Source organism: Equus przewalskii, chromosome 14, assembly GCF_037783145.1.
Source record: "Equus przewalskii isolate Varuska chromosome 14, EquPr2, whole genome shotgun sequence".
NCBI classification, from domain to species: Eukaryota; Metazoa; Chordata; class Mammalia; order Perissodactyla; family Equidae; genus Equus; species Equus przewalskii.
In genome coordinates, this window is record NC_091844.1 from 23,721,031 (window position 1) to 23,736,434 (window position 15,404).

Genomic DNA, 15,404 nt, shown 5'->3' on the forward strand with positions numbered 1-15,404 from the left:
TACTCAAAATCATAGACAAATCTCAAAAACATTATGTTCAATGAAAGAAGGAGATAAAAATGTGTACATATTTTATGATTCAATCTATATCCATTTCTAGAACAGGAAAAACTAATCTATAGAGATGGAAAGCAGATTAAGCAAAAGGAAACTTTCTACGGCAGTGGAAATATTCTGCATCTTGATTGCAGTGGTGGTTACACAGGTATATTTGTCAAAACACAACAGTACTTAAAATGGATGCAGTTGATTATATATAAAACATACCTCAACAAATTTGACTACAAAAAATTTTAATGGAAATTTGGAGGTGGATAAGTAGAAAGACTGGCGGTCACAGAGTCCTATGGGGTAGGATTTAGGGGATAAACAAGACTTTGCTGTACTTGAGGCAAAAATAAGAACCTTAGAGTATATATAACTTCTTAAATAAATATTACCTATTCTAAATTCATAAATACCATACAGTCTCAAACAAGCCAATTACGCACGGGGCTAGACCCTTAATGGAGGTAGCCACTGACTTGTGCTTCCATCCCAGAAAGGATTTTAAAAAAGGAGACAGAAGAAAGGATAGAGAGGTAAGAAAGGGAAATGTTCCTTAGTTCTCCCTTGGCCCAGAGATTCTGTGAAGCTAAATTTGCAATTTTCTTGGGAAAGGAAAAGCCTATACTGCTGAAGGTGAAGCTTTCTCTCGTGTAGCAGCAGTTTATGTTTCCAAAGGAAAAAACAAACAGAACACAGTCAGAAGTAAGTGATTACGCCTTGAAATTTTAAGGCAAAGTCACATGTAGAATTCTAGAATTTTATAGTTAGAAGACACTCTATATATCATCTAATCCAAGTCACCTAAAATACAGATTAAATAAATAAGCCTTGGAGAGTCTGAGGCTTGTTGAGTCATTTAACTAACTAGTTAGTTGGTTGAAAACCTAGAGGAATAGCCCAGGGTCCTGATTTCTGATTGAGCGCTTTTATAAAATTATAATCTCTAGCCCAATGCTCTGCACAGAGCAGGTATTTAAAAAATACCTTTTGATAAAAAAAAAATACATAGAAAGCATAAGTTAATAGAAGGATAAATTTACATGCAGACATTTTTTCCTAATGATTTCTGTATATACTTCTTTATGCCATTTCTGCATCTTAGAGGGGAAAAAAAGCATATTTTGTGAACTTATTCTGGCAGGTATCAATGCCTGAAGAAAAGACATGAAAACAAGTAGCAAACCCTCAAGAATTGTGAGATATCCTTTCCTAGAAACGGTTGAGAACAATTAGCTCTTTCTGAGATAGTTAGTGGACATGTCTGCCTCATTACTGAAAGATGCATTAACAACTGCTTCAGGACCTACAAATTTAAGATAAAGTTGGAAGACTGGATTCTCACCAAACCCTGCCTGAGCACAATTACAATCAGATGGGAACACCAGATCCTCAGGTCATTTATGGAAACATTGTGGTTTCTAGGTAGGTTGTGAGAAAATTGGCATATCTCCATCAAGAGTTCATGGCTTTAGTTGTGAAACATCAAGGCACCATAAAAAAAGATCTTGGATTACTGCAGATATGTAATGAACAACATAAGCCAAATTTATAGAACATGAACATACCAAAAGTGTCCTATCAATTTTCTTTTGTGGTCCTAGAAGCCTTGGGATCTGGTAAATTTAGATTATTCATTTTACCCCAACCCCAGTGGCATGTCCATTCATTTCATGTGGGAACATTGGAGCAAGTTAGGATGTTACTTGGTTTGGATCTCTATGCCATCAGGCAACTCCCGCGAGCGCTGTATTGCTTGGCTTCCCCTAAAAAGCCGAGCAAACAAAATAGCAAGATACTGAAAAACCAATATTTGATTTTACATATGTATTTTTTTCATCCACAATCCAGTTTTAAAGACTGTTAACTGAAATATACATACGGTGTGTGTGTGTGTGTATGGTTTAAAACAACTAAAACATGGATTGTATCAGCATGACAGCAAAAATATAGAAAACCCCTAATGGAACAGACAGCTATAAATTTTTCAGCTCAAGAGATGGGAGAAAATTAATTCATTTGTCTCTCCATTTGGTCACCACCTTAACTTATGGGGAATGCAACTGCTTTTTTCACTCCTGTTAATGCACATTGTCTTCACATCTGAAAAATAATAGCTAAGAGTTGTATAAACAGATACAGTCTTTACATAAAATGGAATAAAAGCCCTATAAAATTAAGCTTTATAAAGTCAGACTATCACTTTGTGTTTTTTATAATGTGTTACAAGTAATAATGTCAAAGAGTTGTAGAATGCATATTTGTGGTTGAGTTTGAATTCATCTCCAAAGTAAAAATTCACTTAAAAAGAAAATACAAATGTCTAAAAGTAAAGTTTGTCCAAAATGACTGGTGTTTTAATATGAAACTGACTAAAAGTGAGCCATTTAAAAATGTTTTATTTAGATCCGCTGAATCTTTAAAACATCAGAATATTGAGAAAAATCTCAAAATAGAAAATAAAAATGCTATAGTCTAAAGCCTATTAAACTGCTAACTTTTAGAAATACATTCCTCTTTATAACTATATAATATTCATGAGACCGATTTTGTGTATTATTATAACTACAAAATAATAAGTATAAGAAGAGCATTTCACTATTTTTGAGAAAGCCATGAAAGTGTGTCTATCTATTAAAATGGGTTAAATATGAGCCCTATAAATACTGACACTTGTAACTTGCAGGTAAAATTTTCTACAAATCCTTTTTTTGGTAAAATAATTCATATCACTCATGCTGGCGAATAAACATTTAATGGATATATATTTCAAAACAGTTAATGAATACCAACCAAAAATAAAGGTGTACCAACAGACATAGCCAGTGAGCTGTTGTCACCCCACATTGAGCAGATATTTAACTTGCTCAGTGCACGTTCCCAGACAGATTCTGTGTCATCATCATACCTTAGTCTCCCAGTAAAACACTTCAAAGATCATAATCCATTTGGAATAATTAACAATCTTGAACACCCCAAAAAAAAAAAAATAAACGAACCGTAGTAATTAGGAAAAGTCAACAATGAAATAAAAATAAAGTTGCTGGAAATACAATTACCCTAACAATTACTGGCTTCATATATGTCAAAATAAAATAATCCTGCTTATTATTCTCCAAGATATGGTTCCTGAATATTCATGGCTTGAGGCAAAACAAGAGAGAGTTGTGATAACCATAATACTAAATTTTTGTTGTTTAGAAAGGTCAAGTTTTCTCTCTACATCAAAGTTTAAAGAAAAGGAATAAAAAGAATACTCTGGGTCCTCACTGTGACGGAGACCTTGGATTCTGTGTCTTGGGATGGGGCTCTGGGTGAGAAAGAAGGCAAACAAGCTTCCCTGGGTAGCTGAACACTCTGTGAGGAAAGGGATCCCACACTACAACAAGGTGTCTTATCCCAAGTGATAATGTAATTACTCTTGATTTTATATGTTTAACTCTTTTTCATACACTCACCAGTATACCAAATATGCCACTAGTCTTTCCAAACACACTGTGCTTCCTCTTCTCTTTCTGCTTTTGTTCCAGCTGCGGTACCCACCCTGCATGAAATGCTTCCGAGAAGTCTCTGCCCCAGCTCCAGTGCTACTCCTGAAGATCATCTTTCCCTGGCCACATCAATCTCTGTCCTCTTCGGAATTCCTCTAACACTTAACTTGCTCTTCATTTCTTTCCAGTACATAATCATATATTATCTTGGATTGTTTTTAAACCATTTCTCCTAATTATAATAACAGTACCCAAAACATGCTTTGTTTGTACCAAGTAATGTGCTTCACACATTTAACCCTTAAAGCAATCAGAGGCTACCATAATTCCCATTTTGTAAACGAGGAAAGAGACTTCGATAGCAAGCAAGGGCACAACACTCTACTACTTAAGTAGAGTATGCACTCAAGCCTAAAGTTCTGCAAAGATCTTGTTCTTTGCCATGGTGAAATATGACCTCACGCAAATGCCTGTTCTCCTCAACTACACTGTCAGCTAAGGTCAGAGAGTGTCTTTTACTTCTTTCCAATACCTCATACCACTTAACACGGTGTTGGGCAGGTTTTAAGAGTTCTGAGGAAGGGAGGCACAGAAAACGTATCCAAGATATTTCCTTGGGTCCATGACATGTTCTGTTGGGTCTTTATCTGTACCATATTCTTAAAGGTCCAGTCAACTAAAGACAGAGGCATCAAGAAATCAAATTCTTCAGAGGAAGTTGGCCTTTATCTGTAAACTGGATTATGGTCAGAGTAGCAGGCTGCTTTTTTAAAGACACTAATTCCTCTTTTATTTCCTATCTTGTTAATTTTACTCATCTCTCAAAATCTTGCTGTAAACAAATGTTATTTTATTTTCTATTCTTTAATCACCTTGTATATTTTGTTTTCCCTAAGTGGATGGATATTTACAAAAGAGACAAATAAAAGGTACCTTTCTTTCCATAGTAAGTGCAGTATTAAAAACTGAGGCATACACCTACATTACTCTGTGCAGCAAAACTGCAATAAATAAAGAGCAGGGCTGACTGAGGGGGCTGCTTCTTCCCCATACTTACAACTATGTAGCCCCACAAAGAAAGAGCAGTAGAGATGTTGGAAGGGAAAAAGTCATTTGAAAGTAAATTAGGATAAAACTTACTTATAGTCATATATAATTACTACCAAAGGCTTTCACTAGCATCAGGCATTCCAGGAAAAGGAACAACAACAACAACAAACACCCCTACTACAACTGTGTTCACTATTAATGTAACCGCTCAACTACAGACAGGGTCGATTGCAATTGCGCATCAGGATGTTGGTAACACTGATAATTCAACCAAGCTTCTGCCACATGGCTTAAGAGTCAGCCAAGCCATTAATGGAATTGCATTCCTACCAAAGGGAGTTGGGGCAAGGGGTGGGTCCATCATTTCTAATATCACACACTTCCCAAAAGCTGATTCAGATGATTAACTGTATCAGCTCTTCATCAAATCAGCACTCAATCACTCTGGAAGGTAATTCTCTTCATCCAAACTTCTACTTTACATCCTCATAAAATGCAAAAGCACATATTGCACTCCTGGCATATCATAATTTAAATGAAAAGAAAAAAATCAATAATTTGCTCCAAAGTATAGTTTCTTATTGGCAGCTTCATTGAATCTGCCATTAATTTCAGTTCCTCCCCACACATTCATTAAACATAAAACACAGCTATTCTACAGATATTAAGGTTTTTGGTTTTTTAAAAGGAGAATACAGATAAGGTAAAATACAGGCTTCTAAATACTCCATTTCTGATTTATACTTATACTGTTTGTTGGACCTTTCTGAAATGATGAATACACTAAACATTCTGAGGCATGGCTGTCCCGCCATGTATGAATAAACTTTTCAGCAGCAATGCTTGCAAAAAGGAAGACTGCCAAATTACTGTTAATATATATAATAAAAGGGCTTAGAGTGTAAGTTAAAGAATGCAAAGTAAAATATATCATTTGGTGAAAATAAGTGGTGCAAAATCTGAAATTTTAAATTACTAATAATGGTCCCGGAGCTAATTCAATTTTTCCATTGGTATAAACCACAAACAGAACCACACAGCATGTTTCTCTTCAAACATCTTCACAATCCCCGTAAGGTGGATGAGAAGGGGTAAGGGTACCTGTGAAAGGCTGTAAGACAGCTAACACTATCAAAATGGTATATTTATAAGCCTGTGGAATATAACCTCATTACTCCAAAAACTGTCTCTCCATTGTCCTCCTTTAGAAGTTAACCCATAATGAACAAAAGTGCATCTCTTCCACCCTTTTGCTCCCTATTTTGCCAAATCAGTCTACCTTAGTGTTTTGTATATTGACCAAAACATTCCATAAATAACGCTGTGGTGCACACGCATTAAAGTTTAGAGAGTTTCTGCCTTTGAAGTAGATAGTGACAGGACTAAGGGCACATGGGTTCAATTCCAAGCCAAATATTAGGCGGGTCGTTTGAAAATATCAACCCAAAGAGGCCTAGGGGAAAAGGATACCAGCGGCCACTGCCACCACCCTTTCTCTCCCCTCCCCTCTTCCTCTCTTCTCTTCTTTCCTTGTGGCTTCTCAGAGAGACAATCAAAGCAGGGAAAGCTGGATTTTAAATTAGTGAGACACGCACTGGGAATATGCAATTCTCAGGAGGAAAAAAGAAACTGCTAAAGAGGGGTGTAAGGGGTGTTGGCAACATATCTAAGTGACAACTCTCCCCACCCCCACCCTAATACAGCACAAATCCATAGATTGTTCCTCGACCCTCTTCGCCTTCCAGTTCCCAGTACTCTATTCAACTTGACCCTTAATCCAAATAATTTAGGGACCTGCAGGGCAACAGCTGTGCAAAAGTGTGTCTTTCAATATATGTACCCAATTTTCTGGAAGCCCCTGAATCCGGACAGTTGTAGCAGGCAGAGGATCTCCCACCGGGGAAGGGGTGAAGAAGGGGGAAAATAAAGAGATGGAGACAAGAGGAAAGGGATGCAGAGCTGCGCTCTAGGACTAGTGGCTGAAAGGAAGACAAGGAAGAAAGAAAGGGTGGGAAGGAAGTGGGGCTGGGAGAGAGGAAGAAAGGGATGAAAGAAAGGCTAGAAGAGAGAAAGGAGGGGAGAGGAGAGAGGGATGTTGGGAAGGATGAGGGCGGGAGGGTTGGGGAGCCGGGAGGGAGGGGAGGATAGAGAGGATGGGAGGGAGGCAGGGAAGGAGGCAGGCAAGGATGGAGGATGCTCTGTCTGGGACTCACCTCTGTGGGTCGGTGGGAGTTTCTCGCCTCCTCCTCTTTCTCGCCGGTTCCCAGCAGCTGGAGCGGTAATCACAGAAGGAACTGGAGAGGCGGCGGCGGGGACGAGGGCAGCAGCTGCTGCAGCCGCCTCTGGCCGAGGTGCGGTGCCTCCTGCTCCGCCCGCCAGCCTGGGTCTCCGCCTCACTCGGGGCTGGAAGCGAAGCCGCTCCCCCCTCCCCCCGCCCGCCCCGCGTCCTGCCCAAGCTCGAGCGGCAGCGGCCCGGATCGCCGCTAGGGGAGGCAGTCAGTGCGCAGGCGCGGCCGCTTGCTCGCTCGCGCGCCCCCGCGGCCTCCGTGGCTCCGCGGGGCTGGGGGAGGCACGGGGTAGGGGGGACGCGGGCGCGCGCGGCCTGGGGAGCGCGGAGCGGGCGGGGCGAGGGCGGAGCTGGGGAAGCGAGACAGGCTCTGCGCCGCAGGTGGGGGGAGGGGACGGCGGCGAAGGGGCACCACCGAAGGGCGCAGGTGCCGTGTCCATGACAACCGCGTTACTTTGCGGGCGGGGACCAGAGCTCAGCCTCTGGGAGCCGCGAGGACCCGGGACAGAGACCCGGGGCGGGAGAGGTCTTGGTGGGGAGAAGGTGACGGGGGTTGCCGAGTAGGAAGAAAGGGTGAGCCCGAGAGGGCGCGGACACATGGCAGGAGAAGAGCAGAGCCCCTGTGCGGGGAGGTAGACTGACTCGGGAGGGACGTTTGTTGAGACCTAGAGTCCCAAAGGGAGGAGAATCAGACTTTAAAAGGACCTAGAAAAGGATAGAAGTATTAAAACAAATGGAGCATTTGCTCATTTAACAAGCCTTTGTTGACTGCTGCCTCTGTGGAAGACATTGTGATTCTTTTATTGATTCAAAGAATATAACTGAACCCCTAATTTGTACCAGGCACTCTACTTAGGCATTTTGAAATATTCGAAAATGTTTAAAATCCGGTGTTTGTCCTCGGGGAGGTTATACCTTAGTTGGAGAGCTTACATAGAGATTGCGGGGAGTATGTACTCTACCCGTCACCACTCCCTAGGGCTGAAACGTAACTGTTACAGATGCGCTAGAACCGAAGAAAGTGCACAGCTACATCAAATGTGAAACATGTTACAGTTACCTTTGTTCTGCTTCAGTGCCAAATGACTTTTTTTTTTTTTTGATCAAGAGAGAAAAATAAAGACAAAGAAAACCTATGGCAGTTTGGTATGACACAAGTGATGCTGCATGCTACCTGTCTGGTCTCCTCGGTCTCCTCGGCCACCGGCATCAATGTGTTTGTTCATGCCGACACTTGTACGGCTTTATATCACTCGGCGCATGTATTTTTCACACTCCTCTTCACTGACAATGTCAGCGATGTTCATTCCCCTCTCATTCCCAAGCTGGCATCTGCAATTGTTTGAAAATAACGTCAAACCCAAGCGTCTTATTCTCTCCAGACAATGACTTGAGGGCTCTACCTCTGTCCATTCCTCTATCTTTCTTTCTCAATATCTTCTTGCCTTACTTTTTCTTGTCATCACCACTTTACCAATTTAAAAATTCGTAGGAGAAAGTGGACAGGAGTCACCAGATGTGGATTTAAGAAAAATTTTCTTCGCCGACAACGATATTTCAGGACCACGGACAGTGGCACAGCATGCTCCTCCCACCAAGCCTTTTTCTTAAGCTCAGCCTATAGGAACGGGAGAGAGACGCTAAGGAAGGTACAGGTCGTGCTTCAAGAAGTAAATGCTGAGCGCCAAATGATTTGTTTCAAAAGATATGAAGCGAGTGGGAAAAGAAAAGAGCATACCGTGGACTGGAGTAAGTAAGAACTAAGTAGGCCCTTTAGCTACTTTGAAGAAAGAATGAGTAAGATTTAGGGAGGCATGACAGGGCCCTAAAGTGTTAAGAGGGGGACAGTTTAGCCAGAGAAGTGCCTGAATAAAAAAAACGGATACTTCGTGATACTGCTACACAGTGTCTTCCTGGAAGCAGAGGATACTTCTGATTTTAGATAGTCCAAGAATGTGGAAAGGGTAAAGGAGTCCCAGTTGGTTGAGGTAGAATGCTCTCTCAAGGGTTGGCTTTTTTTATTACTGTGATTTTTCATTCTCTAGTTAGGCTGGAGAGGGCTAAACTAAAAAATACAGGCCAAAGAGTTATCAGACTAGTTAATCTCTTTAACATTCAGAAGGTTCATTTATAGCTTTGTGCATTGTTTTAAGTTAGGCTTAAATTTATAGTTCTACGTTTTAATTGGCAGCAGACAGAAAAAAAACTAATGTAGACCAAGTGCTGTCTGGTCAAAATGAGATTTCCTCTGTTTCTTTTTTTGTAGTGACTTTTAAAACTATTAGATATAACTGAAAGACCTTTCAAAGTCATTAGTAAAATATTTGTAAGGTTTTTGCCCATGCAATTGCTTAAGAGTTAATAAAAACTAATAGCATCAAAGCCATCCCTTATTTCTCAGACCCTTGGCACCCCTCACTTTTCCTTCAAAATGCACCAAGCTGTTGTCTGTCAATCAGACGGTGATAAGAAATTACTCAGGCAATGCATTTAAGTCACCAGCAGGCAAATGACAGCTGAGATTTTGTTCTCTGCCTCCAAAGAATTTACTAACTCTTTTATGTTTTGAACGAAAGGAAACCTCCACCCCTATCTACCCTATGGAAGCATTAAAATTGAGTGTTATTTTAGCTGTATTTATTTCTCTCTGATAACAGTCTAAACATCTTTGTATAAATAATGGCTATCATTGGATACTGAAAAGCTATCTTTTTATTTGTCCCCATCCTAAACCAAGGGGATAAATTTTTACTTTTATTTCTTTAGTTTTGGAACTGCTTGTGATTCTGACTGTTTTTGACTTTCTTGATTTAAGTGTTGTCCTTCATTTCAATGACATAAACATATACAGTCCTCAGAAAAACGAGCAGTTTTCCCTTCCTCCATTTATATTAAAGATTTATGCCAACATAAATAACAAACAAAAAGAGTATTGTTAAAAGTACATTATTGTGTGCAAATAGAAAAAATACTGTATGTAATTAAAATACAATTTAACCTGCAATAATATGACGTGTAGACTTTTTAGAGAAGATTCTAAACCAATATTGGCAATCCTAAGTAAAATTATCCTTCATGCTTATACATTTAAATGTCAGGTGGGACTCTCATTCAGACTGTCAGCTCCTGAAATTTCTCCATCAAGTCCTCCTGAGCAATTCATTTTTTAAATAGACTTTATATTTTACAGCAGTTTTAGGTTCATAGCAAAATTGAGCAGAAGGCAGAGAATTTCCATATACCTCCTGCCGCCACCCAGACAAAACCTCCCCCACTACTGACATCTGGCACCACAGCGTAGCACTTGCTAAAACCAATGAACCTACAAGTATGACTCATCGTTATTGCTCAAAGTCCATAGTTTACACTAAGGTTCACTCTTGTTGTACATTCTATGGATTTTGACAAATGTTTTAATGACAGTGTCCACCACTGTAGTGTCATACAGAATAGTTTTCACTATTCAACCAGAATAGTTTTACTGCCCTAAAAATCCTCAGTGCTCTGCTTATTCACCTTCCCTTGCCCCTAAACCCTGACAACCACTGATCTTTTTACTGTATCCATAGTTTTACCTTTTCCAGAACGTCATATAGTGGGAATCATACAGTATGTAGCCTTTTCAGATGAGCTTCTTTCACTTGGCGATATGCATCTAAGTTCCCTCCATGTCTTTTCATGGCTTCGTAGCTCATTTCCTCTTAGTGCTGAATAATATTCCATTGTCTGCTTATACCACAGTTTGTTTATCCATTCATCTACTAAAAGACATCTTGGTTGCTTCCAACTTCTGGCAATTATGAACAAAGACAATATGGAAATTTTACTTTTTAAGAACCTCCTAAATGTGTCAGACCTCATTATGATATTTGTTACATATGAATAGTATTCCAGGATTTCTTCTTACATGATTGAACTTGTTCTCACGAATGTAACAGATTTCTTTGTTTGTCTAAAAAATATCAGCCACTGAAGCTCCAATTTTTCTTGTTTTTATGTACTCCTTTCATTATTAAAAAAAAACAGTAAATAACCTGTTTTAGAATTCTTGTTTTCTACCTACTCTATCAACTCTAACTTTCCTTTTTTCAGGTATATTTATCATTTGTATCCCTAGGTAATTGAATGTGTATAGTGTAATGGTATATATATGTATACACTATTTTTATGTTTGCAAGTAAATATAATGAGTGTTTTAGGAGCCACGTGTATAAAATTTTCTCCTTTTGCATTTTGAAACGTTTCAACTGCAACATTATATGCATGGAATGTGGTAAGCAGAATAATGGACTCCTGAAGATATCCATGCCCCTCTCCCTCCAATCTGTGAATATGTTAGGTTACATGATAAAAGGAATTTTGCAGATGTGATTGAGGTTACAGAATTTGAGAAACGTAGACTATCCTGGATTATCCAGATGGGCTCAATATAATCACATGTGCTCTTAAAAGTGGAGAATCTTTCCTTGGCTAGAGTCAGGAGATGCATCAGAGAAACGAGGCAAAAGGAGAAGAGTCAGAGAGATTCTCAACCTGAGAGTGACTTTGCTGTCTTTGAAGCGGGCGGTATACCAGAGAATGAGGGCAGGCTCTAGAAGCTGAGAACAACCACTGGCCAACAGCCAGCAAGGCAATAGAGACCTCAGTCCGACAACCACATGTAAATGAATTCTGCCAACAACTTGAAGAATCCTAGAAATGAATTGTTTACTAGAGCCTGCGGAAACGAACGCAGACCTGCCAACACGTTGATATTGGCCTTGTGAGACTCTGAGCAGAGAAATGAGTCTAGCCCACTAGGCTTTCTGAAATACAGAACTGTGAGGTAATGTATTTTTGTTTTAAGGCCCTAAGTTTGAGGGAATTTTTTAAGGCAGTGGTAGAAAGCTAAGACCTAGAGATTCTATATCAATGACCTTATCTGCAAAGAAGAAAAAGCAGCAACTTCACTGGATGGCACTTAGGAGTGTCTTCAAATCCCAGTGTTACTGTATTCTAGTTTGTGAAATTGGGCAAGTTACTTAATGTCTGTGAGACATAGTTTCACAGTCTGTAAAATGGTGGCCATTTTTATCTATATTCCTGACTTTGTCGTGAGAAATAAACGAAATATTTGTCAAGTTTCCAGCACACTATTGCCCATAAACAAATGTCGTATTCTTCTTTAACTTTTCTAATATGAGTGAGTAAATGAATCAGACACTAAAATAAGATTATTCCTTGGTATATTCTGACTACTTCGGATCTGTTTCCATCATATTTTGTTTCCAAATGATCTTTTAAAAAAGAAAAAATAGCCTGTAATATGTTTTCTCATACTAAATATGTCGCTCTCATCTTCAGGTTTCCTAATAAACCCACTTTCTCTTAGAGGAAACTGCAGCTACTGTTTAATAAATTTTAAATATCATTTTACTCTCAGCTGTTACCCTGGAACAGTGTTTTCCAAACTCTGCTCTAAGGAGGAATAGTTCCAGTCCAAATGCTTTCAATAGCAAGCAATTTAAATTAAATTTAAATTCCAACTTAAATTAGTTTGAGTAGAAGGGAAGTTTTGGCTCACGTATCTGGGAAGTCTAAGATGTGTTTCAATGAGGCTCAGCTAGATCCAGGGGGTCATCAAAATTGTTAATCATGATGAAGGCTCTGATTGGCCTTGCTGGGGCCTTGTGTTCATATATGAGCCAATTACTGGGACCAGAGGAATAGGATACTCTGGTTCATATGCCCACTCCTGTGGCCACCTGAAGAAGGAAGAGCAATTACCAAAAAGATTTTGAGGAAAGGCATAGGAAAGTATACTGCACAAACCAAAATTACAACTTCCCAGGCTATCACTGTGAAATTATTTTAAAGGTGATTTCCACAATGAAATTTTGTTGGTAAGTGCTGGGGGAAATGCATTTTAAAGGTTTCCTTCATGAGTACTTAGAAAAGGATAATGTGCATGAAGGTTATTGAAGAGAAGGATATTGTAGATAGTGTTTCCCAAATTTATTTGATCAGGGAACCCTCTGTCACATGGCGTCTCTGATGATTAGAGCTCTGAGGAACATGTTTTGGGAAAAAGATGACCTCAGTTTTCACCTTACTCTGCTGTTCTGTGACTCTCACAGCTTCTTAATAAGCTTATTTATGTTTCTTCTTGATTCAAAAAATGTTTGATCCTCATGGCCATTATTATTCTTATCAAAGAACATATAATTTTAGAACTCAAAGAGACTTTAGTGATAATCTTTCCCATCCAACCTCCTTATTTTGCAGATGGAGAAACGGAGATTCAGTGTGCTTTTTCTCCCATAATCATACTCCATTGCTGCATGTATCACCTGGACGAGGTTATGCTGAGGCAACAAACTACCCCCAGATCTCAGAGGGTCATGTGGTTGCTCCGTTTTACATAATTTTCTTCCTGAGACTCAAGCTAACTGCACAATCACTACCTGGAATCTATTTCATCTTCATTACAGATGGAAAGAAAGCAATTAATTGGTCCAGCCCTGGAATAACTTGTGTATTAGATACAAACTACTCACATGTAACCCATGTAACCACAAAGGGCTTTGAAGTGCAAAACCACCACGTGCCTGGAAGATGAGGAACCTGAGATATTTAGTAAGCAGCCCTGATAACCATATGAAAAAATATTGGGAAAGGATTTTCTGACTGGCTTCTCTTTACCACTTTTGATTTCTAAATGTGATTTGATGATGCATGATAATAATAGACATCACTTACAGAATATTTGCTAGTGTTAAGGACTGTATTAAGAGCTTTCTGCATATTAATTTGTGAGAAGATTACTAATATTATCCACATTTTTAAGATGAGGAATCTGAAACACGGGTGTTTTAATAAGGGGTGCCCTCTGACTATAACATGAAAGGCACCTCTTATGTTTAAGGCTCAGGGTATAATTCTTGTGCCAGGTCATAGAGTTGGTAGGTGGTAGAGGTGAGTGTTTAATCCACGCAGTCTGGCTGCAGGGTCCACACTGCTCTCTGCAGGTCTCTATCACTTCCCCACTGATGGAAGAAAAATAACTCCTTCCTACGAGTCAAAATACTAAGCTCCTAGTTCAGCTCTGCGGTGGCTGAGGCAGATTCATTTCTTTTTTAACTTGGAATGCATGCCCCAAAATCCCTTATGAGTTTAAAAAATAAAATAACAAGTTCTCCAAGAAACAAAGAAGATTTAAACTACCTGAGAAATGTCTACAGTCCTTATATTACATACAAATACACTCATGCATGCACGTATTCCTTTTCTACAATATTTTGCTTAAAAAAATGCTCTCGTTGATTAAAAAATATAACCAACAGAGCTCGAACTCTACAAATACTATTGTTCCAAGTGCCTCTTTGCATTGTGTATTATTATGATATTCTTACTAAAGGCTCCTGTTCATCCTCGTTAAGAAGAAATATTCGAAGAGTTTGGCACATTGATTCACTCCTCCATTCAAGAAACTTTTTACACTTGCCTGTTAGGTGACAGTGACAATTCTCAATGTTGATTGCTTAGGTAAAAGATTCGGTTTGCACCATCAATGATCTCATAGTTTAATGAAGCAACCTGACAAGTAAAATGATGAGTGCACTATAATATAATGAGAGTTTACAAAGCACACTATTTATTGCTGTCTAGTATGTACCTCTCTCTATTCCCATTCTAAGAGATGTTTACCTCTCCACCATGCAATTCAGGTGCTTTAGGCTGTGGTTAACCTCACCTCTGGCTCCAAGTCCAGGCCTGGTCTAAAGGGAATTCCATCGACCTTGTCACAGGCATTGGTTCAGAAGTTCAGGACTAAGCTCATTGTCCCATTTCACTCCCTGGGCATAGAGTTTGGTTTAGGGATTGACATATGATGGAATTTGCACATATAGGACACAAAAAAAGAACTTTTTGGTGGCTTCTGAGAAATAACTTTCTTTTCAAGAGAGCTATTAGAAGAAATGTCTACTTTTCTTTAGATTTTAAATAGCATGTGGGTATAAAGTAAGGAAATGACATAGTCTTTTTAGATCTAGGTAGGAAAAAATTAACTACTACAGATAGTTCCAACAAAAAGCATTTAATACAGGAAATTGACTAAACAAGTGTTGGAAAGATTGAGAGAATAAAAAAGAGAAAATGAAGTAAACCAAAGATTAGCAACTTCAGAAAGCATCTCCTAGTGTTGGGATAGGGACCATAACGGAGGAGTTTGTTTTATCAAAACTAACACAAATGGCAGTGATGTGATGCTTCTTCTCATCAAAATGCAACTATTTTCCTAATGAAAAGTACTCTTACCTTTTCCCCCAAAATGGAAAACACAAAATCCTATCACTTACATAAGCATTTGTGAGTTTTCATTCAGTCACAAGTCCACTTGGATATTTTGTCCCCTAAAGATTAAACTGTAAATGTAGCCACTATCATTACTCTGTATATTAAAAAAAAGAAAAGAAGGAAATTAGTTAACATTTAAAAGTCTATACGTATATGCTATGCTCTACAACTCACATATGAATAACTTCCTTTAT

At 39.0% G+C, this 15,404-nt stretch overlaps 1 protein-coding gene across 9 annotated transcripts in view; it reads right to left on the reverse strand.

Annotated features, from left to right (window-relative positions):
• The window catches only part of CTNNA2 (catenin alpha 2), a 1,089,251-nt gene extending 1,081,979 nt beyond the window's left edge, over positions 1-7,272 (reverse strand). For 4 of the 9 annotated variants that reach the window (XM_070573725.1, XM_070573723.1, XM_070573722.1 and 1 more), the window contains exon 1: positions 6,800-7,272. The gene's annotated coding sequence lies outside the window, so the exon portion shown is untranslated. Of the gene's footprint in view, positions 1-6,426; positions 6,446-6,799 lie in introns of those variants that run through there. The other 5 variants (XM_070573724.1, XM_070573721.1, XM_070573720.1 and 2 more) reach the window with 2 other exon arrangements.
• Positions 7,273-15,404: the final 8,132 nt, after the last annotated feature.